At 45.0% G+C, this 24649-nt stretch overlaps 1 long non-coding RNA gene across 1 annotated transcript in view; it reads left to right on the top strand.

Annotated features, from left to right (window-relative positions):
• The window catches only part of LOC101701297 (uncharacterized), a 37351-nt gene extending 18655 nt beyond the window's left edge, over positions 1-18696 (top strand). Inside the window, exon 3 of the long non-coding RNA XR_001184109.3 lies at positions 1831-18696. This is a non-coding gene — a long non-coding RNA (uncharacterized LOC101701297). The remainder of the gene's footprint in view (positions 1-1830) is intronic.
• Positions 18697-24649: the final 5953 nt, after the last annotated feature.

Genomic DNA, 24649 nt, shown 5'->3' with positions numbered 1-24649 from the left:
AAAGTCCATTGATCAGTTTGGGGACAAGCGACCATGAAGTTAAACAATCCAGCTCCAAGATTGCTCAGATTGAGGATTGTGATGAAAGACGCATCTGTCATGAAGCTGGGACAGAAGGACTTGCAAAGAACAGACGTGACCAGCAATAAATCATGGATGACAGGAGCAACATTAGAAGTGGAAATCCTTCTGGGGAGCTGTGCCAACAGTTGGGGGCGACAGGACCTGGGCCCCTATTCTGAGCACCACTGGGTACATTCCTGTTTATGTCCACTTTGTCTATCTTCGCTCTAGCCCAGAGATGGAAGCCCAAATCCCTTCCTCAGCAGGTGGGGAACCTGAGGTCTCAAAGCCTAGTGAGTCCTGATGGAGGAGACAGAGAACAATCAGACCTGCAGCCTAGACAAGGTTTACAATGCAACCATAGAGGTGAATAAGAGCAGTTCACATGTACTACATGAGTCCTTTGCTGTTCACTTGGTAAACAGCCATACCCTGTATATATTAATGCATTCAATCTTTGCAACAACCCCCCTCCCAGAAAGCTGTTATCATCTGTGTTGTAATTCTGCAGAAATGAAACCCTGAAAGACTGTATAGCATGGGATCACACAACTTGTATGCAGAATTCTAGTGACTTTTTTTTTTTTTTGGTACCTGGGATTGAACTCAGGACCTTCCATTTACAAGGCAGGTGCAGTGCCACTGAACTAAATCCCCGGCAATTTTGACTTATTTTTTATTGCCAGTCCCTCCCTCTAGAACAAGGGTGAGAGTGACCACCGTGCTCTCACTGCCCAGAGGAGAGCTTGGCACATAGTAGGTGGTCAGTAAGTATTGACTGAATGAATGGCTGTCCTGGATAGGACTGGAACCTGCAGTCTTGTCCAGATTTGACCTCATAAGCAGTAAAGTAATAGTACAAAAATCTAACCTAAGAAATTAGACCTAAGAAAATTTGATCTAAGAAAGGCATGCAAGAGTTATTGCAAGTGGTAGGAATGGATTCCAGTTAGGTGTAAGAAAGACCGAGGGGGCTACATACACTAGGGTAGGTCTGTAAGAAGGAGCCGAAGTCTTCTTATCTGGAACTTATTAGGAATAATCAAAGTGTATGGTGGGGGCCTGCCCAGGACTCTTCCTGGCTGCTCATACCCACCCTCACCAGTGCCTCCTAAACAAGACCTCTCCAGCCATCATGGTCACCTATCATGGTCCCTCTGAGGAATGAGAATATTTGTGGAAGATAAATGTCGAGACAGCTTGAAGCCAGAGGGCTGAGGGGATCAACCCAGCACATATCCCTACCACAATGGCCCCCTGTCAGGGGCTCTACCCAAACCCCTCCCACAGGTCAGCCCCATGAGGGACACTGCCCCATGACATGCAGTAATCGCTTTCTGATTTTCAAGTCTCTTGCACACAAATTTTCTCATGAGTCCAGCAACCAGGGCAGGAGTTACTAATCCTGTTTTATTGGTGGAAAAGAGTGAGCCCGAGATGACTCAGTAGAGCACATGGTGAGTCAGTGTTCAGGCTGAGAAATAGGTTCCTGGAACAGCATCCAGGGCTTGAAATGGGCCACTTGGCACTGTCAATGGATGTCAACGAGAAGCAAATAGACAGTGTGGAGGTACCATCCCTGATGGGCAGGAACCACCCTTTCTGGAAAAAAAATAGCTACTTTCCATTTCTCTTTCATGCCCCAGATCCCTCCGCCCCGACATCCATTGGTGTTCCAGGAAAATCTACATGCTCGGTGCCCCTGCCTTAGGGTTCTGAGAAGGCCCATGACTCCTTCTAATGTGAATGCATGCTTTCTAATTATAGTCCAGGCCCTGTGCCCAAGCAGAAGTGACATAACCTAGGAACCTCTGGCTGCAGGCAATGGCCGTGTCAGGATGCTCCCCAGACTCCTTCACAGCTGCATCAACAACCACCATAGGAAGAAAGCAAGACACTCAGGAGGCTCCACCACAGAGCCAGCCCCTGGATCCCGGGCTCTGGAAGGAAGCCACTTCCAATGTTCACGCTGAGACAATGCTGTAAGATTTCTTTGTTCCCACCGAGGTTTCTAGTACATAACAGCTGTCAACAACTCAGGAAGATCGGGGTTTGGTCCAAGCCTTTCTTCTTTGCAAGTGTTCTTTTATAAACATTATATTGCTCTTTTCAGCAAGGGCAAAATAAAGGCACATCTGATGATTCCAAAGGGGCCAGATACTTCCGCATATGTTCATGCCTTTGTGTGTGCTTTCGTCTGAGAGGTCAGATAAAGGTCCTATACCAAGAAAACAGCATTCTCAAGTGTAGTGTGGAAGAAGGGGGTTCTTTGAAAGCCTTCTACTACCTACAGGAGATTCCTTTGGTCTTTCAATAGAAAAACTGGTTGCCCATGAACGGAGGGAGAGGAGTCAGTATTTAATGGGAAGAGAGTTTCAGTTTGGAATATTGAAGAAGTTCCAGAGAAGTTGGGCCTGATGGTGCACACCTGTAATCCAGCACTCAGGGAGGCTGTGGCAAGAGGATTATAAGTTCAAGCCTAGCCTGGGCCAATTTAGCAATATAGCAAGAGCCTGTTTAAAAATTTAAAAAAATATGAAAGGGCTAGAAATGTAGCGCAGTGCAAAGGCTCTGAGCTCAATTTCCAGAGCTGAAAAAAAAAGTTCTGGAGATGGATGGTAGTAACAATTGCAGAATTACATGCATGTACTTAATGTTATAGAAGTCTACACTTAAAGCTAGTTAAAATGGTAAATTTTGTTATGCCACCTTTACCGTAATAAAAATCAGGAAAAGGAAGTTTCAATACAGTTTTTAAAAATTGTCACTATGCTGAAAATAACCTAAAAGGTTTACAAGCTTATTATGCTGTTTTGTTTAATATTTAAGAATAGACCATTTGATATAACCTAATTATTAATCCCTCATTGACACCACCTGCTTTGGGGCCCTTACTGAGGAATAAAGGACACCTGGTTTGCTCTGGGTCACATGCCCACTGGGCCAGGCTAGTGTCTGAATTCTCCCATCTCCGACAGGCTGGATGATGTCTCCAGAGCACAATGGGGGCATCACAGTCCTCCCTGCTTCCAGGAAGTTGTGTCATCGAACCTTGCTGGCATGCCCCTTGTGATGCATGATTAAACCAGAAGCCCAGCTGTGGCTGGAAGGACCTCTGCTTTTGGTTTCTGAAAAGTTGTATTAATTACTTCCCCTTCAATGGGACAAAATATTTGACCCAGCAACTTGAAGGAGAAGAGGTTTATTTTGGCTCATAGTTTTAATGGGTTCAGTCCATGGTTGCCTAGCTCTAAGGCAAAAATGGCATGATTGGAGGGCCTGGTGGAGGAAAGCTGTTTACATAATGGCAGCTGGGAAGCAAGGAGAGAACAGAGGAGCCAGGGAAGGAGATACAGCCTGCCAGGTCACAACCCCAGTGACCCACCTCCTAACAGGACGTTCAGCTACTGATCTCATCAATGGACGAATCCACTGATGAGTATAGTGCCCCCTTGATCTAATCACCTCCTAAACATGAGACTTTAGGAGGAATTTTTATATGTAAACCATAACATTTGCTCATCTCTTTTTTCTTAAAATTGTGATCCAAAGTCCCTCCAGAGTTATTTTCATGGGCTATACGAGATGCATTGTCTTTCCAATGCCTTGCTTAGAGGAAAACCCCAAACCATAACAACTACACCTTGGTGTAGCATCTCTTGTGATCTTCCTGAGCCCTGCAAGAGTTTGTATCTTCACTTGAGAGGTAAAGGAACTGAGGATCAGAGATGTTAAGCAACTTTGCCCAGCTTACACAGCTAGTGAACAGCAGAGCCAGGACATATCTTCCTCTCTCCAAAGCCTCAGTACCTGCAACAGGATGCAAAATGTGGGTGCATCAGTGGGCTCATGGGGAGGCTGTGGCTGGTTGCAACACTAAGTGTCTGGATATTTGACAAACTTCAGGCAGCTGTGTAAACCCTCTGTTTTCAGAACAGACACCATCCCAGGCTCTGACACTCCATGGCCCCTCATGGGGTGATAGACACTAGGAAGATCTCAGGAATGATGGTCACAGAACTCAATGTGGAATGACACCTGTCACCGGAAAAAAGCCTTCAGTAACCTGGTGGACAGGATGAGAACAAACCAGAGAAGGACATGCACATATGCTTTGGGAGGCTGCTGGACAGAGAATGGCCATCCCAAGGCATCATGGACCCTTAACAACTGAGACACCATAGGGCTCAAGAAAGGCTGTCTGGGATCCAGGTGACATGCTGGTCTGGCCAGGTGGCTGGCCCTGTGGATGGAATACATCCCCATGGGTATTTGGACAGTCATGTTTCCATCTGCCACTGAGGCTCTGGCATCCCTCCCATGGGGAGGAGGACCCAGGAGAGCAGCAGCTGTGAGAGACAGATCAATGAGGAGTTTCACAAGGGCAGGGCTCCTACCTGATCCATGCTTTGAGGTGGCTGTGACCAGCCCCAGTCATAGGATCTCCCCTCTACTTCCACATGCTTCTCTTGATGAAACAGGATCAGGTGGCTTCCAGCCGGGAGACAGGGCTTTTCAGAAGGCACCTGCACCCAGGTAACCTGAGCTGGAACTCCACTGAGTGACACAGCTGGCAACAGCAAAGAGCCTCCTGGGGTCACAACGCATTATCCAGGAGGGGCATCAATGTGAGCAGTCATGCCTGCCCCTGACTCCCAATGTGACCACACTGTCAGTCCTCAGGTTCCTGCAGGAAGATGCCTTCCCTACCTGCGGAAGCCAGCAGCCAGCCCTGCACAGACAGTCCTGGCCTACAGGTGCCCTTTCTGTTGCCCCATCTCAGTGTGTCTCTTCACGGATGGGATCAAGAGGTACAGCTTTGTAACACTCATCGCCTGAGGAACCTTCGGAATAAATTAGGCTCAGGCTGGGGATTTAAGCCAGCACTTGGAGCGGTAATCTTATCAGGCAGCAGAACACCTAATGCTTTTCTGTTTCGTGGTGCAGAGAGATCCCTCTCTTAAATTTTGCATCAGCCTTGGATATATGTATTGTCACATTCCCCCACAGTGACTTTCTGGTCTGAATTTCTGCCAGACTAAATATTGGACACTAGCACATGTCTGGAAAGATGTTGCCTCTCTCTGTGGCACTGCTTTCTGCCACTGAGTGCTGTGTCTGCCTTTGTTGGATCAGAAGGTTCTGTGTGCCTCTGCATGAATACCATGGAAGGTGGCATATAGCTCAGAAGTAACATTTACAAGATTAGCATGCACGCTCACTATGCCACACCCCAGTGGTGGGGTCTGCCTTCCCTTTGGCCTGAGTCTGTCTGCTATGGCTACCACTGAAGCTGATGGGGTAGAGGTACATACATTCAGGGAGACCTAGTACCAGCATGTAGTGCTAAAAAAGGGCAGCAATTGTCCAAAGTGAAATATTCGATTGAAATGAACCTGCTGTTTTGGGGAGTTGTTTTTGGCTAAGGTCATTTAAAAATAAAATCCAGGGCCAGGATTTAGCTCAGTGGTTCAGCTGCTTGCCTTGCAAGCACAAGGGCTCGAGTTCGGTCCCCGGTACCAAAAAAAAAAAAAAAAAAAAAATCCAACCAAAACATCTGTGAAATCAGATCCTTAAAAATAATTGTATCACAGTACAATTTAAGTATATTCTGGATGTGATTTTAGACATACCTAATTTCACTGGGCACAAACCTCAATGTACAGAGATCAGAGGATGTGGGTATTTTGTACCCACCTGTTCTCATTGTGAGAGCATGGGGACCTTTGAAGAAACAAGACTTTGCCAGGGTGACCAGAGAGGCCATGGCCAGCCCTTCTTCCACTGGGCAGCCTGTGAAATCCCACTGGTAACCCCCTAGTTATGTAGACAGCCACCCAAAATGTGTGAGCCTGACTGTCGACTCCTGCATGTTTTTTGATGCCCATTTAATTCTGTTGTACGATATGCTCCTTCTTGGTGAAAATGTCTGTCTCACTCTGTCAGAATCTCAGGAACCAGATGTTCCAGCCTCAGCTCCATATCTTCTGCCTTGCGTCCTCAGAGAAAGGGAGAAAATCTCCTGTGACAAACAGAATCAGCCAGGAAAGAATTGGGGGTCTAGGGAAAGGAACAAGGCAGGGATGAGCTGATGGAGCTCAGGATTTGGGGAATGACACAACAAATGGGAAGTGAGGGCAGGAATACAGAAGGAAGGGTCAGATACGGCCCAAGAGCCAATGCGCGCGTGCGTGCGTACACACACACACACACACACACACACACACACACACGGATAGAAGGATGGACAGCCAGATGGGAGTGCTTCTTCAGGCTGGCTGCATAGCCTTTGCTTCTGCTCTCCCCATCCCCACAACTAGATCTGAGCAGGACAGAAGGGGGAGGCGTGCATGCATTGAAAAGCTCCTTCTGTCCAAGAAGAAGGTTGGTCCAGAGCCAGGGTAAGCTGAATGTAACACTATCACTGGGATGTCGGTCTGGGTGAGTGGTCTACCAGAGGGCCTGGGCACTGGGACCTGAGCCAGTGCTCCAGACCACCTCACATTCACAGATACTAAAAGGGTGATTTTATTGATGCTCATATGGCCCCTTAGCCACTTGGAGTCCAGTGCTCAGGGGAAGTAAGGCCTCATTTGGAATCCTAACTATCCACTCCTTTAACTAACCCTTCTCAGGCCTCAGGAAATGCTTCTCTGTGACGTCTCACTATTTGTGCTTTGTGGAAGCAAGAAGAACCCACTGCCTTTAAGTATCATGAAGGTCTGTGGGTCATACAGTAATTCCTGAAGTCAGGATGGGAGAGGATGTGAGCAGTCAACAGCAAGGATTGAGGAAGGACAGATCCGCATGTCAGCTCTGCCCCTCTGACCCGGGGTGAATAAAGGGTTCTTGCCCAACAGTTGTCAGGTCCCAGAGGAGCTGCTCTTAGCTCCTCCTCTTCCCTGTGGATCCTGCTGCAGAGGGGCTGGGGAAGCCATGTGGTGTTTATAGCGCTAGGCAGTGGTTAAGGATCCCTACTATTCCTGCACTGCTGTCTGTGAGGTTAAAATGCAACATGTAGGTGCAGGACAAGGACTCTTTCTATTGGCAGGTAGATGGGAGTTGAATGCTACAAATTCAAAGTATTATCCATAAGGACATTTAATATAATTTCATTTAATTTTCAAAAAGTGAAACTTAAAATTCAGTTTTATTTAAGTAGTTTTCACTTATCATTTTTACATTTATTCATTATCATTTGTATTTTTGCCTCTGTTTTTAATTTTAGTATTTCATTTAAAAAGTGGGGTATGACAGCACATAACTGTAATTCCATCACTCTGGGAGGCTGAGGCGGGAGGTTCAAAAGTTCAACCTTGTGCAATTTAGCAACTTAGTGAGACCCTGTATAAAAAAAAGTTGGAGATGTAGCTCAATGTGAGGATCTTGTGTTCAATCCCCAGTATTGAAAAGAAGCAGGAGGTGGGCTGGGGGGAGGAGAATAAATTATCAGAAAAAGTAGCTATTTGAAAATACATATGAGAAAATACATTTTTGACATTTTTACATGTACTTTTACATTTTTGATGAAGACATATTCAGATTTTGCATATTTTAAATACATTTACATTTTTAAAATTCCTTAGCTCATAGCTATAACTAGAACCAAATTATGTGAAAATATTCATTATAATGACAGGATTTGTGATCATGATGAAATGAAGACAAGAAGTTAATATAGAGAAACAAACTAATTATAAATTATGTATGTCTATTTTGTTATTCGTTCCAAAGGACATTTAAACATGTGCAGTAATAATTAATTCAATCTTATTTGTTATTTGCCAACTTTTGGTCATGTAAAAGCTATAGCTTTACACATTTTTCAATTTTGTCTTGAGATGCATGAATAAATGAAAAAATACATGAATATATACATTTAAAAGTGTAGAAACAGAGCATACTCTATGTAACTGTCTAGGCTTGATTTTTGTTCTGAAATATCTGGACAAGGACAGGGCTCATGGGTGCTTTTGCTGGGGCCCTGCTGGGGCTTTGTTAGAGGCAGATGCTCTGGGACAGGCAGAATTAGGCCTGCACCCTTACAAACATGGAAGATAGGTGTTGTTACACATTTTCCTTTAAATAACCATCTTTCTAACTTCAACACACCTTCAGCTTTTGCTTCCAGAAATCTTCTTGGGCCTGGCTAGGAAATTTTCTCATTATCTTGCTGGGCCCTGCACACCCAGCACATAGCTCCTGAGGCAAAAGCCATTCAACTGATGTTCATTGACTGAATGCACCTTAAAAACCACAGTTTAGGGCTGGGGATTTAGCTCAGTAATGCTGCTGCCTGCCTTGCAAGTGCAAGGTCCAGAGTTCAATCCTCGGTACTGCAAAACCAAACCAAACCAAACCAACACAGTTGGTCCCCAGCCCCCATGCTCCACATCTCCAGGGCTTCAGTCATTGCTGATGGGAAGAGCACAGGAAACCTGGACAGATTATGAATGAGGCCTAGGTGGTTTCATCAGCCTAAACTCCCCAGAAGAAGTCACTGACTGAGACCTCACTTGGATGTCACAATTTGACAACTACTGTAAACTGTTGCCATCACTCTTGGGTACTGCTGGTGCTAGCTGTCAGAAAGGGGCCCAGACAATCTTGGGACGGAAACTACAGAGCCCACCTTGTGTTTCCAGAAGACAAAGAAGGTCCCATGTAAGAGGCGGCTGCATTTGTGTGGCCCTCACAGCAAGAGATTGTGGGGAGGCTAAAGACAACCCCTCAGCTATGGCTAGAAACAGAGCTGGGCTTCGCATCACAAGGGGACATTTGCAGCCAGCCATGTGCTCCCCACAGGATGCCAAGTTGCAAAATACTCACATTAACCCAGAAGCAACAACACCAAAGATAATTTTCACCAGGGAATGAAACAGGCCACAGCATCTTTCCTCATCTGCACGGATCACATCCCTTTCTGCCAAGGAGCCATGACCACCACAGAATTTGTCCCTGGGGGCAGTTCTCCTCCACATTCTGAACAAAATGACACTCCTTCAGAATGGTATTTGTGGCCCACTGGGGTGAAGCAGAGGCTGCTGCACCCAGCAAGAGTTGATGCCAGGGACCCCAGGCTGCAGCCGCCACTCCCACCCCCCACCCCAGGTTTGTGGCACAGCTGCAGGCACTCAGTGGGAAATTCTGCAACAAAATGAGTCCTCTATTCACAGAGCCAAGACAGGAGGTGGGAGAGGCACTAGTTGAAAGCCAGGCTCACTGAGGGGAGAGAGGAAGAAAGACCTGTCATACTTAGTATGAAGCAGCTCTGCCTTCCTGCCCCATGGCACAGCCAGCCCACTTGAAGGAATATGGGACCCTCCTTAGGAAGAGGGAGGAGGTCCTGGGGCTTATTACTGGTCCCCTCTTTCACACCCCTTCCCCACCAAGGAGGAGCTGCCTGCCCAATCTCAGATCTTCAAATTGCTGCTGGGCTCTTCAAATCCTCCTCTTCCCAGGACAGCCCCAGAGCTCCCCTGCTCTATTGGCTGAGATGCTTCTATTCCAACGTTTATTTGTCCAGCCGCTCATCTCTGGAATAAGAGGACCCCTCACCCCCACCCTGGAATTGCAGCACCAGTCAATGAGAAGCTCCCTGTTCTTGGAAAAGAGAATGAGGGTCATTGGTAGGATTAATAAGGTGGGTGCTCCTGAAATCCCTCAGTCATCTAGAATGGCCCTAGAGACGGCTGATTTATCAGTGCTGATTAGATTGTTCCTCCAAGCAATTCTTGTGGAAATAAAATTAAAATAATGTCTAAAAAGCATTTTTAAACTCTGATTAAAATTCAAATTCATATCAGATGCCCAGTGCAGATCATTTTGCACCCTAGCATGCCACAAAATCATTCATGTAAGAACCACACAACAATCAGTGGTAGCTGTTCCCCTCTGATGTGTTTTTTCACTTTAAAATGAACAATTAACAATTCAGAAAAAAAAAATCAAACCCAGTGTTAAAAATGTTCAGACTCAGTAAAATATTTCATGTAGGAACCAAAATTTGCATTTACCAAAGAAAAATATTGCACTTTGCAGTTCATACTCTGCTTTACTGTATTAAAATTTTTAGCAAAAAATCTTTAAACAGTGACACAGACTAAAGAATCAAAATAGTTCATGTCTTTGTCTTTAGAATCATGTGTTATCTTTCTTTCTTTTAAGTCTACAACATTCTTTATGTTTTACTCTATTAATGTGTAAAGTATATGTGTATGTATAAGCGCTGATCAAAAACTATGACATGTATTTATGTAATGAAGTATTACAGTCAAAGATACATTGACATTAATTCTTTTCAAAACACTCCCTGTTACCTTAGACACACATCCCATTGTTCTTTCCCTTTCTGAAGCAGTTCTGGAAGTTCTGTTTTGCATCTTTATGAGGTGTAATAAAAAATACAGTGAATGATACTGCTGCCAAATGTCATCCAATGGAAAAGCAGGCTGATAAAAACATTGAGATGTGTCTTCATCCACCTTATTCACCAGATCAGGCACTGTGAGATTTCTGGCTCTTCCCCAAAATCATAAATAACCATAAAAGGTAAAAGTTTTGAATCAATTCAGGATATCGAGTCAGCCACAACAGCACTAGTAAAGACTCTCAGGAAAGATGACTTCTAGAACTGCTTCAGAAGTGAGAATGATAGGAAAAGTGTGTTTGAAATGATGGGGAATATTTTGAGGGGGATTAATGGCAATGTGTCTTTTAGTATAATAAATGTTTTTATAAATCCCACCTTTTAAAATATTTTGTGTTCTGCATACTGTTTAGTTCACTGTATATTAGAGATTGCACTGTACATGTTACACGTGAGTACATATTGATCCACCTTATTCTTGTTGACAATTTCATAATAGTCTGTTAAACTGATAAAACCATTTTTCAAAGAAGGAAGTATGTTGTACTTACGGGTTGGAGACATAGACTACCCACAAAGGGAGGAGGAAAGGTTCCAGTCCATTATGAATTTGCTCTTAAAATTAGCCCTGTAGCCAGGAAAGCATGTGCTGGGGGTCAACTGCCTAACTGGGAGTTCTCCAAATTACTTTCCACAGCAATATAATATTTATTGAAGGATAGGTAATAAAAAGATGCCAAGAAGCTTACTTATTTTAAATTCTCTACACCCTGCCATTCCTGCCCCAGGGAAGACATGGCCCTGCTTGCCTTAGTACACCACTGCCTGGGGCTGTCACTAGGTTGCATTCTCCCTGCACTTCCCCCATTGACTAAAATATAGTTCAAGCTGACTCTGCATTTATGACACTTGTCCTGTCAACTCCATATTTTGAAATGAAATGACCCAAATGAATGCTGATGGTTTTTTCCTATAACAAATCCAAGTCTCCCAGCTTCCATTACTCCAGCACCAGCCCTCTGGAAGGCAAAAAAGAAAATTGTGTGGCTAATTTTTTGAATCTTACCCTGGTGTCCCACACTGACATGCTTGCTGGATGCCCTATGACCATGACACAAGCTTTGTCTTAATCATTTTACTTAATCCTATGAACCCTGAGAAGCAGATGAAAGTGATTAGCATTCCTATTTTTCAGGTAGGAAAATCAAGGCCCAGAAAAATGAAGTCAATTGTCCACAGCCTAGCAGCTAGTAAGCAGCACAATCCTAGTTTATACGTAGCTGGCTGAGTTCTAAACCTCCAGGCTGAGCCTGGAAAACTTAGAGTGGCAGGTGAAGCCTTAAATCCCTAGAATGAATCCTTTTATGGAGTCTGCTGGATTTTCTCCCATACTTGAAAGGTGTAAGCAGCAAAGTAGTACTAAGAGTCTGGCAAGAAAGGTGGCTTTCCATTCTGCCTTCTGCCACCAGCTGAAGAATGAGTCAGAAAGAGGAACCAGGAAGTGACAAGAGCCACTCTGCCCCACCACCTGGAGGTGACATTAAACATGCACCCTTCTTACGAACATTGAGTACCCTGCTTGCACCAAGCATCCTTTAGGGAAGCTTTCTACTTCCATTCTGAATGGGACCATGAAAGAAAATGTCCCTAGAAAGAAGCACTGTGACATATGTGCCCCAGCCTGGGTCAGGTTTCTATACGGAAAAATGCCTGGCTGCTCCTACAAGTTGGGAGACAAGCACAAACTTCATCCAATTACATGCTTCCTCCTCGAGAAGTCATTTTATGTCAAGAGTATACTTGGTCTTGGGGTTGGCCAGCCCTTTCCAGTGCTGGCCTGGTGCTAGCACCCAGTGTTGGCCAGGAGCTAATGCTTTTATTTCCTTAACTTCTCTCACCCGAAAGCACAGCCACCTCCACAAAGGCTGGCAGCCTCCCAAGTCCAGAATCACACATTCCTAAAACCCTCTGGTGCGTGAGACACTCAAATTTCCCAGACCAGCACCGTGACCACGGCTTCCATTGCTCTCTAGATGCTCATAGATCCTGGAGATTGGAACCTTGAGCTTTGGATCTCAGACCCCTTCCTAAAATCAATTCCAAACTGGCCTCTAGTATAGCCTCCTCCCACAGTGCCCAGAGCTCCTCGGTGGGAGCAGCCCCAGTCTTTTATGACCAGAGCACTCTGTGAAAGTAAGGTAGAAAACCAAGCCCATTACCTGAATAAAGGCACTTTAGACTGAGACATTGGAAAGTTGAGAGCCTAAAAGGGGTTTGGGGAAATTTTTTGCTTCCCTTCCCCTCAAGCGATCCATATAATGGTCACAACTCCCTGTTTTTCCCTAGAATTGGCCTGGCCTAGACTGCTGAGGCATTTTATGCCCCATTTCCTCAGAATTCCTTACAAACCCTGGAGCATCGAGGTTCTCCCAGGAAGAGGAGAGGCAGGGTCATGTCACAGTGGCCTTGTGAGCCCAGTGGCTGGGCCTGACCCCTGCCATTCTTCCCTCCTTTGAGCTCTGAGGCCTCATTCTCTGAATTCAACTTTCCCAGGCCAAGTTCGTTGGCAGAAAGTTGCTTGTGGCTTCCATGATCTGAGAAGAGCACCCTCCCTCTGATAACTGCCTGGAGCCTGCATGTCCAGGGGCCCCAAGGTTGTCAGAGCTGGCTCCTGCAATCCCTCTCAGTGCGCCACTGGGAATTGACTTCTTGGAAGAGATAGTTCTGTGGATGTGCTGCTTTCAAGGGCATCCTGAGGAAACTGAGGCACAGGGAGTTGGAATGGCCTATCCAGGGCCACAGCAGTGGGAACCCCAGTGTAGGTGCTCCTGATGCCATTCTGCCTCATGCCCTAACACCCTTGGCCAAGGGCATTTTAGAGCTTGCACTGCCGACAAGGCCAGGGCAGCCAGTGACGTCCTGTATCAGTGATGCCATGGGGTGAAACCTGGGGAATCTGAATTTTGGTGGCTCCTTTGGCATGTCCAAAGCTCCTCACAAACACTCTGCCCCTCAGTGGTTCTTTTCTTCCCACAATCTTTCTTTACATCAGAGTCACTTCACAGATCTAAGGCACAGTACCCCATGAGTGACAGAGCCCTCTGCCAAGTAAGCATGATGAAACTTGCTTCTGTGGGAACTCCTCGTTTTGGCCCCACATGGGGGCCCCAGCACCCTTCCAGCTCTGTCAGATCTCCCCCACCTTCTAGAGCTGTCTCAGGGCCCTGTATTGTCCAGCAAGTAACCACTTACCAGGGGGGTGACCATGCAGCTGTGAATCACGGCTGGTCCAAACCGTGATGTACTATAAGGGCAAAGTGCATCCAGACACCAAAAACTTAGCCCAAGGGGGGAAAAGAATGTAAAGCACTCTCTCTTTTTTTTTTGGTACCAGGGATCAAACTTGGGACCTCGCGCTTTTGAGGCAGACGGTGGAACCACTGAGCTAATTCCCTGGCCCTAAGCACTCTTAATAATAAGCTTTATATTGACTACTTATGAAAATGACAATATTTGTATATATAGGATCTAAAAATATGCAACTAAATTAATTTCATGTTTTTATTTTTAAATGTAGCTCCTAGAAAATTTGAAACCATACCAGCTACTTGCTTTGTACTTCTACTGTATGTACTTCTTAGAGGTTTTTCAGCCTGGGAGAAGCAGGGAATCATTCTTCAATCACCAAGGATTCATACAGCCAGGTGTGGTAGTACACACCTGTAAGCCCAGCACTCTAGGAAGCTGAGGCAGGAGGATTACAAGCTAGAACCCCGCCTGGTAAACTTAGTGACTTAGCAAGACTGTCTCAAAAAAAAAAAAAAATATATATATATATATATATAAATCTATAAATCATAATTTGTAAAGCAGATGTTGATTGAACATGTGTAGGATAAAGGCAGAGTGTTGGCTGTCAGGGAGGGCACACATTTGGTAAAAGAGGTGCCTTCTCCCCTGAGACTTGCATTATTTTGGGATCACAACCTCACAACAAGCCAGAAAATGGTGCTCACTGAAGCAAAAACCAGTTCCAATGCTTTGGGGAGATATACAAGCAGCAGATCAGGAAGACTTCACAGAGGAAAATGAGTTTTTAGTTTCAGATTAGGGTCTCTAATGAAAATCAAAATGAAAGTGGTTTTTGAGAGATGGAGAGAGAGAGAGAGAGAGTCAGAAAGACATAGAGACAGAGAGAGAGAGACAGAGACAGAAAGACAGAGTCAGAGATACACACACAGAGAAATTATAGGTTGCTTGGACATCCATGGTCCAGAATGGATGTGGTCACCTGTACCAGCTCAAGGACCCAGGCACCTTCTGTTCAGTTGTTCTACCAAGGTGCTGAGTCCTGGCACCAACTGCAGGTTCCTGCTAGCAAGAAAGGCAGCCAGAAGCCCATTCCCAGTCACATGGCTACACCTGCCATGGAGGAAGGTTGAGGACTGTTTTTCGCTTTTAGCCATGTGTCCAGTAAAAGCTCAGGGTTCTGTGACCACCAGAATCAGGGAGACATGGGTATTGGGGGACTGATCCCATGCTGTGCTACAGAAGGGTTACCTGACCTGGAACTGAACACATAGATAGAATTTAGCAGGTGGAGAAAAGAGGAAAAAAAAGATGATAGTCTGCAGGAATGGTGTTAGCAAAAGCACCATGGTGGAACAGCACCCCATGACTTTGGGAATGGTTGAGTGAAGTGTGAGGGAACTATCTGCAATGGAGAATTGAGACACTCTGCAGCGTCCTCCTGACAGCCAGAAACACTGACCAGCTTCTTGATTTACTTCTCAACACAGCTCAACTCAACACAGCTCAAGGCCAAGAATATCCCCAGGAAGGGGCAAAGTAGTTTTTTTTTGGGGGGGGTGGCGTGCAATGCAGAGCAAAAGAGCTCACTTAGCCTGGAAGGTACAGGCTGAATAAGATGTGTAGGACAAAAGAGAGGCCATTCAAGTGTGGGTGCCTGCAAAGACACCCAACCAGGAAAAGGCTCAATTCCCATCTGTCTGCCTGGGCTTGGCAAGGTCTGGCCGTGATCTTGCCAATGAACCATCACTGACACCTGTACAGGTGGCTTATACCTATAGAGACTCATGGTCTCCTTGTTTATTGTCTGTTCCCTCTCAGTGGAATATGATACCCATAAAGGCTGAGGTTTTCCTGGTTGCTGTGTCATAGCACCTAGAATAGTCACAGAGCAGGCACTTGACACTTATTAGATGAATGAATGAACTAATTATTAAGCAAATCATTTATCTATAATAAAGCACTTTTTAGCACCCACAAAGCTATCTGAGAATATGATGCTCGCATGACAACTTACTACCAGGAGTAATGACTGGCACAGTGACAATAGTAATTGCTGCCTAACAATTCACTGTTGGCCAGTGTTTTTAGCTGGCCTTAGACGCTGAGACTCAGCGAATCTAATTGTCTTGCCTGAGGTCACTAGGTGGGAAGAAACAAAACCAGGATCCAAACCCAAGTCTTCCAGCTCCACAACCCCATTCTTCCTGTTTACTTACTTTGTGTCTTGCATAGCAATCTCTGGATTCTTTATCAGTTCTCAGCTGCAGATAAGTCCACAGTAGAGGCTGCAATTTCACTGTCCTGGTTGATGGGAAAATCTGTCGGTCAGGAATTTCTTTGTCTTCCTAAGGAGGAAGAAGAGTTGGCCTTGATAGGGATCTCTCGGCAGATGCTGGGCACTGCACTATGTTCTGCATGTTGTCTGCTTTCATCTTGATGGAGACCCCATGAGATCAGGACTGGCACTTAGTTCTACATATGAATTAGTAGAATTTTGAAATTGCTTTTCTTTTCTCTGAATGTCAAATTGCTGAACCATCAAATAGGACTTGGTTGGTAATCTTAGTATTCAGAGCTGGTGAGGAATAGCTGGGATAAGCTTGAAGAGGAAACATATATGCTGCCAAGGAAAAAGTCTTGTGAGCAAATAATGCCAGGTCTCAATGGTAGAAGATTTAGTTTCTCCTTGTGCATTTTTCATATTAAGAAAAAAATAGTTTCAGCCCTGAAAGCTCTAATTTTAGCAGCACAGGATGTATGTTGTATGGACATCTGTAAATAGTTGGTGTATTACAAACAAGTAGTGAAGGAGCTCACCTAGATAACCGACTACAAATTTAACTCTAGCTCAGAATCACAGCAGTGTATAGTACAAGATGTGATGGAAAAACATGGTGAATGTTTAAGATTTTTAAATTACAGTAAAAGATACATTGTCATTAATCTCCCTCAAAATACTACCCTTCATTTCAAATACATTTATCCCATTGTTCTTGCCACTTTTCGAAACAGTTCTGGAAATTCTTTCTGGTGAGTATCTTTATGAGGTGTGATCAAACCATAATGAATGCTGCTACCAACTGACATCCAATGGAAAGGCAGACTTGTAAAAACATTGTAAGGTGTCCTTATTCACCTTATTCGGTGGATATAGCACTGTGCAACTTCTGATTCTTCCCCAAAGTCAAAGTGACCATGAAAGATAAATATTTCGAATCAATTCAGGATATTGAGGTAGCCACAACAATGCAACTAAAGACACTGAGGAAAGACTTCCAGAACTGCTTCAGAAAGTTGCAAGAATGATAAGATTTATGTGTTTGAAGTGCGGGGAAATATTTTGAGAGCGATTAATGGTGATGTGACTTTTACTGTAATGCATTTTTATAATTTAAACATTCACCATATATTTGATCAGCCCCTTGTATATCAGGAGTGATGAGTATTAAGTTCCAGATGACATCCTCTCCTCTATAGTGGAAACAAACAAGGCTGACCCTGCAACCTGGGCCTGGGGGTGGGGTGAGGTGGGGGCCCTGGGTCTGTTTCACACTGGCAGGCTCCACGAAATCTGGCAGAAACAAGGCACAGGAGCCCAGGCTGGGTGGGGCCCTGGAGGAGACAGGGTGGTGGACCAGACAGACCCAAGAAGGTCCAGTCCAGGGTGTGAGGACAAATGACGAATAGATGGTTGCAAGGTGGGGGCATGTGCAAAGGGTCAGCATACAGTGGACAACACCAAGCTCTTGGAATGGGGGTCAACATGAGACCATCCACAGGACCCGCAGTGCTCAGTGGCTGGGTCATCAGCAGCCAGCCACATTCAGGACACAAGCCAGGAATGTGATGCTGGGTAGGACCCATCCTCACAGGCAATTATGAAGCGGAGCTGGAGAGATCCCTACTGCAGATCCACATGGGTGGGATACACAGCCAGTCCTCAAGCTGTGGAGTCTCTTGCCCCACTGTGGCTGGCCTGGCCCTTCCCTAGTGTGTGCCTCACTTTCAGAAGCCCAAGCTCCAGTCCATGCATCATCTGCTTCCGCAAATGGTTCACCCAGCATCTTCACTTGCCATTCAATTGTGGGCAGAGATCTCAGAGTCACTAGACACACTTTTGGCTATCACCAAGCTGATCCTCCAAAGAACACATCAACTCAAAGCAGGAAGTCCCTTCTTCTTTACCTGTCTCACCACCCTCCAACTTGGCATCTACCTTTCACCGTCACAAGGCCCTATGCACAGAACACCCATGCATGCCCCTAAACTACAGAACTGGCTGCATACTCCTCCCCTAGAGCCTTCTAGACTCATCCAGCATGATGGTCCTCACAAAGCCAGAGACTCAGAGCTACCAAAGTCCCCTGATCTCTCACTCCTGCAAAACACCCACTCAGTCCAATGGCTTTTTATCTTTTTTTTTTTTGGTACCTGTATATAACACACCTCATTCTTTGTGTGTGTGTATGTGTGTATGTGTGTGCGTGTGTGTGTGTCTGCATGTGTGTGTTTTAATGAATTTTATTGGTACATTTTAGGTATACAATATAATGGCATTCATCATTGGAAATTTGCACCTTTACATAATCTTTCCTGGTTCTTATTTTTTCCCCATTCCCCCACCCTCCCTTCAACCTCTCCATTCCTCCCCATTTACAAAGACTTTGTTTCCATTTTTTCCTTTTCTCCTATCAATTCTATTCCCTTCTTTCCTTTCCCCTACCCCTCCCACTTCTCCTTCCCCTTTGCCCCTTTACTTCCTATTTCACATTATCTATTATACCTTTCAGTCTTTATTTACACTTTCAGTTTCTCATATTAGAGAAACTATTTGGTATTTACACATGAGTGTCCTCTTTATTTCACTTAAGAGTATCACCTCAATGTGCATCCATTTAGCTATAAATGTCTCAAATTTCTCATTTTTTATGGCTGAGTAGTACTCCATTTTATTTTTTTTAAAAACCCACATTTTCTTTATCCAGTCTCCAGTTGATGGGCATTTGGGCTGCTTCCAAGTTTTAGCTATTACAAATTGTGTTGCTCTGAACATGGGTGCTCATATATCACTGTGGTATGATACTTTTAATTCTTTGGGGAAGATATCCAGCAGGGGAATAGCTGGGTCAAATGGGACTTCCAGTCCTAGTTCTTTGAGGTATCTCCATACTGATTTCCACAGTGCTTGCACCAGTCTACACTCCCACCAGCAGTAGAGTAGTGTTCCTCTTTCCCCACAGCCTCAAGGCCAGCATTTGTTATTGGTTGATTTCATGATAGCAGCCATTCTTTCTGGGGTGAGGTGGAATCTCAGCATTGTTTTCATTTGCATCTTTCAAATGACTGGTGATGTTGAACATTTTTTCATATGTTTATTTGCTATTTCTACTTCTTTGTCTGAGAAATGTCTGTTCATTTCAGTGCCCATTTTTGGATTGGGTCTTTAAATTTGGGAGGTCTGATTTTTTAAGTTCTTTATAGATTCTAGATTGTAGACCTTTATCTGAGGAACAACAGGTGAAAATTTTTTCCCACATTGTGGGTTGTCTCTTCACACTGTTGGTGGTTTCCCTTGCTGTGCAGAAGCTTTTTAATAAGAAGAGATCCCACTTGTTGATTGTTTGTGCTAGTTTATGGACAACTGAGGTTTTGTTCATAAAATCTTTTCCTATACTGATGTCTTCAAGAGGTCTACCTAACCTCTGTTCCAGCTGGTTCAATGTTTCTGTTTTAATATTTAGATCTTTAATCCATTTAGATTTTAGTTTAGTGCATGGTGAGCAATACAGGTTTAATCTTTGGCAAGTTGAAACCCAATTTTTCCAGCACCATTTATTAAAGAGGCTATCTTTCCTCCAGAGGGTGTTTGGCTCCTTTGTCAAAGATCAGTTGGCTGAGTGTGTCTGGAGTTGTTTCTACATCTTCTAATCTGTTCCACTGGTCCTTAGGTCTGTTTCTTTGCCAGTACCATGCTGCTTTTAGCACAGTAGCTTTGCAATATAGTTTCAAGTTGGGGGTTGTGATATCCCTGCCATGTCTCTGTTGCCTAGAATTGCTTTTGCTATTCTAGGTCTCTTTTTGTTCCAAATGAATTTTCAGATTGTTTTCTCAAGGTCTGTGAAGTATGACATTTTTATCTTGAAAACTTCTTCCAGCTGTGCTCCATCTACAGGCTTCTACCATGTCACACAGCTATGACAAGGTCTCCAAAGTGGAGTCCTGGAATCTGAGTGTTTCCGGAATATTCTTCCCAAAACACAAACTGGATCAGGAGCTCCTTGTCCTTGGAGGCCTTACTGATGCCCCAGGAGATAGATTCCCTAGTCCTCATTAGAAATGTGAGGCCCCAGGAGACAGATTTATGATCTGGATTAAAAAAGTTCCCCAAAAGGCTCATGTGTTCATCAGTGGGGCTTTTGGAAGTTGACTGAATCATGGGGCACTAAGGTGATCAGTGGATGAACCCACTGATGAGTTCATAGCTGAATTACTCTCAGAAAGTGGGGCCTGGTTGGAGGATATAGGTCCCTGGGAATGTGCCCTGGAAGGATATAATTTCCTTTGGCTCTTCCCCTCTTTCTCTGCTTCTTGGCTGCAATGAGCTGAGCAGATTGCTTCATCACACCTTATGCCATGATGTTTCTGGCCTGAAGCCAGCAGGCTATGGACCGAAACTTCTGAAAACATGAGCCATGAATTACCCTTTTCCTTTTTAAGTTATGTGTGCTAAATATTTTATCACAACAATGGGAATGCTGATTAGTAGATGGGTCTTGGTCTCTCTTCTGTCTCCCTTCCTCTGACCTTCTGACCTTAATCTCCAGATCAGAGGATTTGACCAGGGTCTATGGATGGGCTGCAAAGTCCATGAACTACAACAATGTATGCGAAATATTGGGCACATGCATGTTTCCTAGAGACACTCCCTAGCTTCCCACTGGCTCAGAAGTGTCCATGACCCAGACTCAGGAACCCTTTGAGCAGTGTCCCTTCAATGCCAGCCCTGCTCCTCTCACGCATAGTTTGTTGGAAGATTTCAAACACATTTGGTTATGACACATGGTAAAAAATATATTGTAATTATATGTAAAATGGAATCATATTTTCACAAAACAATTTTTAGTATGTACATTCTGCTTCTTAGTAGTTTAGTCATTTCTTTGGGCTTGTGACATAGCTCAGTAGTAGAGCACTCACCTAGCATGCATGAAGCCTTGGGTTCAATTCCCAGTACCTTGGAAAGGGAAGAAAATGATTTCTTTTCATTTTTTAATGCTGATTGTGATCCATTAAATTGATTTAACAACCCACCCAGCAATAGATCTCAACCTGGAGTTTGAAACCGTTGCTTTTGTGGTCCTCTCTTACTTTGGGTGTTCTTGATTATTTTTTATCTTAAGTTTCATCTGGATTGCAAGCACTTTGAGGGCAGGGACCATGACTTATACAGTTTTGATATTGCCTGCAGCACATAGCAGCCACCTTAGAAATGCTTGTTGTTCACTGAAACAAGAAAATGGCTGGAAGAAACGTGGGAAAGCACTAAAATAAAGGTTTCTTAGGTCAGAAAATGACAACTATTTCATTCATGGAATGTAAAAATAATTATTTTTTGAAGCAAAACATTTATTGGTACATTTTATATATATATATATATATATATATATATATATATATATATATATAGCATTCATGATAGAGAATTTGTACCTGTGTGTGATATATCTAAATAGTTATTTGATAGACAGAATTCACTGGGTTACATCTGGGAATGAGGTGGGATGGCATCTGTGGTGCTGGTGCGGTGCAGCCACTACTGATGTGAGGCTGTCTCCTAGGACAGACGATACATGGACTGGTGCAGTAGGGAATATGTCGGCCTGGGAATAGCACAGCAGAACAATACATACTAAAGGGGTCTCCTGCTCACTAGCAGCAGAAGGAAAAGCCAAATTAGCAATGGGATAATGCTGCTTTGTAAAAAAAAAAAACAAACAAAAAAAAACAAGGCAAGAAAGTAACATTTTTATTACTAAGTCTATTACTCAACCTAAAAATCTATCACTCAAACAGCATTTGCTGTTCTCCACTCTTCCAGATAGAGGATTTTAACAGTGTGGCTTGTCCTCTCCAGAGCTTGATAAATAAGTAGACTTTCAAACACTGACAGATCAGTGATTGGGGTTAAACTGGTGGTGGGTGTGGACTCAAAGGGAGGAACTCAGGAAGGGAGAGAGGCTCTAAAGAAGTGAATTCCTCACTCTAACCCAAAGCTAAAGCACTAATATTGTCTTGGCATAAACAATGCTGCAGGAAACCAGGGTCTAGGTCAGCTGGAGGCCTCTGTTGGCCACAGAGATGGCCTCAGAGGGAGCGGGGCTGCCTCACTGGCTAATGTGTATGAGATGCTGGGAACCTAGATGGGATGCTGGTCTAGATTACTCTCACCTTGGCCTGTGAAGCCCCCACCTCAAAGGGGAAGCCCCTGTCCTGGCTGGTGCAAGTGCCCACTGCAGGGCCAATGGGTCATCTGGCCCCCTCTTGAATGTCCCAACTTGTCCCCCACCACCCATCACATATAGACCAGAAGACAAGGGACTCAGCATCTGTAGCCTCTGAGGTGAGAAAATCGTCCCTACCCACACAGCCATTGTCATAGAGCCACTGAGACCGTGTGCTTTCAGGACTCAAGACATAGTGGACACTCGGTGGGGGTGATTCTCTGCTTTGTGTTTTCTTCACCCCTCTGGTGGATTGATGTGACCTTCCTACATTAGACTTTCTGGCCTCCACACAGTGGTGTGAGGCCCTAGGGGGAAGGAGATGCAGCTAAATAAATAAGGCCAAGCCCTGCAATGCCTAGCATCTCATGCATGCCCATTCCTGTGTCATGGCACCAATGTAGCAATGGAAAGAATCCAGGCCCCAAGATGGAGTCAGTTTGGAAAAGCACATGCATTTCGTTTTTCAAGTGGAATTTGAAAGCATGCTGTGTCTAATGCTAACCCTAAACCTAAGCCTAAACACAGCACAGCGCACGGCACCTCCTTCACCAGACAGCACTGTTTCTCCGCCTCCTAACTCAGCCCCCAACAATGACCCCTGAGCTCAGGGTGATTTGCCAAGCATCCCAAGGGCAGCACCGCATGGAAGATTCCTCTTCTATATCCCACTGGCTGTGTGCTGCAGAGGCAAATCTACTTTCTGCTCTCTCCACTCTGAAAGCATGAGAACAGTAGAAAATGTTCAGCTGGGCATTCTTTAATGAAACAAAATAAACTCAGCTACAAGTCGTTTTGAAACTGCTCTCCAGGGAGCTACTGCCTGCCTTTGACACACTCCCATGAGACTCATGCTTTTAAAAGGAGGCTTAGAATTCCCACCCTACAGTAAATGCACTCTTCAATCATTTTGTAGTGAGAACATGGCCAGAGAGCCGCCATATAAACACTCGCCTTCTTCCCTTCTCACCACAGACTTTCAATCACACCATGCTTCCCTTGGGTTTGGGTGGTTGCGTTGTTTGTTTATTCTGTTTTTTTTCTGATGCATTTGAGTGCAGCTGACTCCCTGCTCTTTGGATAGCTTCATTCCATTCAGCACAAATCACCTGGCCCCAGTAACTGCCACCAACTTGACCGATTTCCAGAAATTACAGGGCACCAGCCTCACCACCCTGAGAGTATCGGGTCTGTGGCCTTCCAATCCTTCCAGAGAAGGAGTGAAGGAGGAGGAAACAGAGCTGTGGAGAAGGCTGCTGGTGGGCTGACCACCCAGCCTCTACCCTTCTGCAGCTGCAGCCTTTCCCTCTGACTACAGGGCCACCCACGACAGAGGTCTTAGCCTCGTCTGCAGACATATGAGAAGGTTCTAGGTAGTGGGGATGTGTGCAAAAGGGCCCTCTGGCTGCATGTGGCTCTTCTTTGTCTCCTCTCCTTTTCTCTGTCTAAACCATGATGCTGTCATCTTGGAGCATGAGGAAGTGGCCACTCCCCAGGGAGGGCAGAGCTGTGTACTGAAGGAGCCCCAGCTCCCAAGGACTGAGTGTGCCACTTCCCTCTCAGCTTGGTCTGTGTGAGAGAAATAAACTATCTTGTTTGCACCGGGTTATGTTGGGCTATCTGTACCTTGGAACTGAATCCCTCCCACACCCCTTGCTATAATTGCTCTGTCCCAAGACAGAGTTGCCCCCTGGCAATGGTTAGCTTTGAGCATATCTAGTTCTCTAGATCCTATTTACAATGCCATTCCTCAAAATGAGACCATTAAAATCCAAGTTATCACCAAACAACCTTCAAATAGTTTTCAGAAAGACAGAGGAATGATTTCATCCCTTCTTCTTTCAGTTCTTTTGGGAGCAAGGCCTCTGTCTCAGTGCTTGGCAATACCCTAGAGACACAGCTGTCAATGGGACAGGCTGGACTCCCAGGGAGTCTCCCAGTTTCACAGTGGAGAGAACAGGCTATGCCACAGGTGAGGGAGGGCTGTGAGGGAAGCACAGGGACTCGCGGGGCACAGCCTGGGCCCTCAAACTGGAGCACTGCAATTGCTATGTAAGAGGAATCCCAGAGATGACTTACAGCATCCTCCCGACCTACCTTGGTCAAACTTCTTCAGAGAGGGCAGAGATGTTTCTGGGGTACAGAGGTAGCCAGGGCTGCCCAAGGGAAAAATGTGCACACAATCTGGAAGATGGAGATAGAGTGATTCACTGGAGGGCTCTATGGGGCTGGTGCAGCATCGCTGGGTACCGGGTCACCCCCACTCTGGAGGTAGCAGCTGGACTCATGATGTCTCGGTTTCCCCAGTCTTTCATTTCTTCAAGTGCTAGGCCAGACATAGTCCTGCTCTGTGGTGAAGGGCACCAATACCTCCTGTCCATGTGCTGGGGACAGACACAGACAT

Source organism: Heterocephalus glaber, unplaced genomic scaffold (genome assembly GCF_053883595.1).
Source record: "Heterocephalus glaber isolate CG9 unplaced genomic scaffold, H.glaber_assembly_v1.0 deba00001472, whole genome shotgun sequence".
Classification (NCBI taxonomy): Eukaryota; Metazoa; Chordata; class Mammalia; order Rodentia; family Bathyergidae; genus Heterocephalus; species Heterocephalus glaber.
Note: the sequence above shows the minus strand (reverse complement) of the source record. Positions and strands in the feature narration are given on the sequence as shown.